The 4408-nt window shown below is 41.5% G+C and overlaps 1 non-coding gene across 1 annotated transcript; it reads left to right on the plus strand.

Moving 5' to 3' along the window:
• The first annotated feature begins 3400 nt into the window (after positions 1 to 3400).
• Positions 3401 to 3531, plus strand: LOC120097975 (small nucleolar RNA SNORA67). The gene has a single exon (XR_005495930.1). It is a non-coding gene; the product is annotated as a small nucleolar RNA SNORA67 (small nucleolar RNA).
• Positions 3532 to 4408: the final 877 nt, after the last annotated feature.

Consider the following 4408-nt stretch of genomic DNA (forward strand, 5'->3'; position numbering starts at 1 on the left):
CATTTTCTGCATTCCTGGAAACCACTAAGCTATCAATCCCAATAAAGATCTTTCTAGAATGCTGTATAGTAGGAATTGTATAGCATATGGCATTTTTAGATTGACCTTTTCCATTTGGCAACACATATTTATTTAATGATTTTTAGTTGTATGTATATGTATGTGGGCATATGCATGTGAGTGCAGATGCCAGTGGAGGCCAGAAGAGGGTGTGGGGTCCCCGGAGCTAGAGTTATAGGTGGTTGTGAGCTATGTGGCATGGGTGCTAGGACCTGCATTCAGGTCTTCTGTAAGAACAGCACATGCTCCTAAATGTTGGGTCTTTATTCCAGCCACAACAATAAGCATTTGAAAATTCATTCATGTCTTTTGTAGGCCATTTTTTTTTTTAGAAATGGCCAAAATTTTTTACTTTAATGTTTAGATTTCTTAACAAACAGGGAAGTATAAATTTATAGTACTTTGAGAATTAATTTTACCACAGAGTAAGAAGTACAAAAAAAATAAATAACTAAAAGGAAAAGAACATCAAATTCTCACATGAGTGTGTGGAATAAATGTAGGGAAAGAATAAAGTTTACTTAATTTATTTTTATTTATTTATTTATTTATTTATTTATTTATTTATTTATTTATTTATTGGTTCTTTTTTTCGGAGCTGGGGACCGAACCCAGGGTCTTGCGCTTCCTAGGTAAGCGCTCTACCACTGAGCTAAATCCCCAGCACCCCCCCCCCTTTTTTTAAATTAACTTGAGTATTTCTTATTTACATTTTGAGTGTTATTCCCTTTCCCGGTTTCTGGGCAAACATCCCCCTAATCCCTCCCCCTCCCCTTCTTTATGGGTGTTCCCTTCCCCATCCTCCTCCCATTGCCGCCCTCCCCCCAATAATCTAGTTCACTGGGGGTTCAGTCTTAGCAGGACCCAGGGCTTCCCCTTCCACTGGTGCTCTTACTAGAATATTCATTGCTACCTATGAGGTCAGAGTCCACGGTCAGTCCATGTATAGTCTTTAGGTAGTGGCTTAGTCCCTGGAAGCTCTGGTTGGTTGGCATTGTTGTACATATGGGGTCTCGAGCCCCTTCGAGCTCTTCCAGTTCTTTCTCTGATTCCTTCAATGGGGTCCTATTCTCAGTTCAGTGGTTTGCTGCTGGCATTCGCCTCTGTATTTGCTGTATTCTGGCTGTGTCTCTCAGGAGAGATCTACATCCGGCTCCTGTCAGTCTGCACTTCTTTGCTTCATCCATCTTGTCTAATTGGATGGCTGTATATGTATGGGCCACATGTGGGGCAGGCTCTGAATGGGTGTTCCTTCAGTCTCTGTTTTAATCTTTGCCTCTCCCTTCCCTGCCAAGGGTATTCTTTTTCCTCATTTAAAGAAGGAGTGAAGCATTCACATTTTGATCATCCGTTTTGAGTTTCGTTTGTTCTAGGCATCTAGGGTAATTCAAGCATTTGGGCTAACAGCCACTTATCAATGAGTGCATACCATGTGTGTTTTTCTGTGATTGGGTTACCTCACTCAGGATGATATTTTCCAGTTCTGACCATTTGCCTACGAATTTCATAAAGTCATTGTTTTTGATAGCTGAGTAATATTCCATTGTGTAGATGTACCACATTTTCTGTATCCATTCCTCTGTTGAAGGGCATCTGGGTTCTTTCCAGCTTCTGGCTATTATAAATAAGGCTGCTATGAACATAGTGGAGCACGTGTCTTTTTTATATGTTGGGGCATCTTTTGGGTATATGCCCAAGAGAGGTATAGCTGGATCCTCAGGCAGTTCAATGTCCAATTTTCTGAGGAACCTCCAGACTGATTTCCAGAATGGTTGTACCAGTCTGTAATCCTACCAACAGTGGAGGAGTGTTCCTCTTTCTCCGCATCCTCGTTGTAGGCCATTTTTATCACTGAATAATATTCCACTGTATGGGCAAACCACAGTTTATTTGTCTTTTACCTATCGAATAGCATTTGGCTGCTTTCATAGTAAAGCAATTACTTAGAAAGCTACTATACAGTCCTCGACTTATCTGGGAGAACATCAGGGAGCAAGATTGCTGATTCTTTATGTTAAGAGTAACCTCAGTTGTTTCTGTAGCAATCTGCCAAATGGTCTTCCAGTGGGGCTATCCCACTGTTTTCCCTCCAGTGATGAAAAGCACTGTTTCCTGTCCTCCCCAGCAGTTGTTATGAACAGGGGACTTTTGGTTACTAATATTTCAGTCATTCTGACAGTTGTATGAGGTACTTGGTTGTTGCTTAGCATATTTTATTTTTTTTAGTCAGGCATGGTGGTGCACACCTTTAATCAAAGCCAGCCTTCAGGAAATAGAGGCAGGTAAATCTCTGAGTTCGACGCCAGCCTGATCTACAGAGCAAGTTTCAGGACATCCAGGACTACACAGAGAAACTCTGCCTTGAAAAACAAAAAAGGCACACACACAGACACAAACAAACAAACAAAAAAACACACAAATCAAACTAGTTTTCTATAGGCACACAATGAACCACAAGCTCTAGAAACTAAATCATTATGAATGACCCACCATACAGTCTTCTTCTCTCACCTCTCATAGCCCCAAAACAAAGAACTGGCCTCTTGTAGCCAAGGAACACTTACTATTGAAATAGTTGAGACATCAATGGCACACCCATCATACAACAACATCTGAATAGCTGGGGTAGTAAGTCAGTCACTCGAGGGTTTGCCTTACAGTTTTATAGTAAGTACACTGAACATGAGTTGATCCGCAGGACCTACATACAAAGTCCTTATGTTTATACACTTGTAGATAAGTGCACCTCTCTGACCCTCATCAAAGGACCTTCCTTTCACAGTGGATGGCAATTAACACAGAGACTCACAACTGGTCAAGGTGCAGAGAACAAGAGACTGCAGAGTGCTTAGTCTTAAATGGGTCATACATCACGCTCCTTCCTCCGAAGGTTGAAAACATCAAGATGAAAGACTGTAAGAGGCAGAGGCCGCAGATAAGTACAATGGAAGTTTTCCAGACACAACAGGGCATTTGCACAGATGAGCTCACAATGGTCACGACAGGATACCCAAGACCTACAGAAGCTCAAGGCAAACCAAATCCCAGCATGGAGACAGAGCTAAGGAGCAATTGATAGCTGCTGGGGAGGGGAGTCCATTTCTTTAAGGTTGACTTCCCTGGAAGATCAACCAGGGCTCCATTAGATGACCCATACCCTTTGGGAAGCACAAATTGGAGCTGATGGTTTTCTTTTCTTTTCCTTTCCTTTTCTCTTTTATTTTTTAATGAGGAAAAAAGTTGGTTAGAGAAATAGGGGTGGATCTGGGACGAGTGGAATGGAAAGGATCTGATGAACATACAGAGATCGACATTCTCAGAGAGTAAAAATATACACTTAGGTCAAGGTGAGTTCCTCTTCAAGGGGCTAACTACTGCCCTTCTCAGGAACACGGCAACTTGGAAGAAAAGCTGCATGCCTCAGGTCTTTGTGGAGCAAGCGATGCTTATTTCCTTTGGCTGCCTACAGGTATGACTTAAAAATTGATAAATATATTTATTTATGAAATGCAAGATTTTGATTCACCCACACTTCAAATCGCCACAATTTTATTATCCATAAATTGATTATATTTGAGCCAGTGAGACTGTAAAGGTGCCTGCTGCCAACCTGGCAGACTGCGTGTCATCCTTGGGCACATAATGATGGGAAGAGAATCGACTCCTGAAAGTTGTTCTCTGGTCCCCACAGGCAGGCACAGACAGACAGACAGACAGACAGACAGACAGACAGAGATACACACACACACACATACACACACACACAAATACACACACACACACATGAGAGACACACACAGACAGACATACACAGAGACATACACACACACACACATACATACAAGTAACATTATATAGACTGAGCAGACTGTATTTAGAATATATATGTATATAGACATTCATATATGCAAATAACAATAATGACTAAAGATAGAGGCCATACATTTTGAAAGAGAGCAAGAAGGAGTACATGGTCAGGTTTGGAGGGAGAAAAGAGAAGGGGAAAATGATATATTATAATCTCAAAAATTAAGGAAAAAGTAAAAAAGACTAAGCAGATTCCTGATTGAGATTCTCAAAACACAGATATCCTCAGCCTTGGGGAATGTAGGGCAGGTTTGAGATAGGCAGCCCACCTCCCAGAACAGTAGCTATTCTACAAGTACATTACAAGACACCCCCACCCAGTGGGTGCCTGGAACTCAGAACGCTACCCAACACCATGTGTATTGTACCATCTTTCTCCTATGTCCTTCAGTATTGCCACACCACATCAGGTTCATCTGTCCTTCCCAGGTTTCTGCCTTTTCACACAAGGGCAAATTGGATGATTGTTTAGTAAAATAAG

Source organism: Rattus norvegicus, chromosome 17 (assembly GCF_036323735.1).
Source record: "Rattus norvegicus strain BN/NHsdMcwi chromosome 17, GRCr8, whole genome shotgun sequence".
Classification (NCBI taxonomy): domain Eukaryota; kingdom Metazoa; phylum Chordata; class Mammalia; order Rodentia; family Muridae; genus Rattus; species Rattus norvegicus.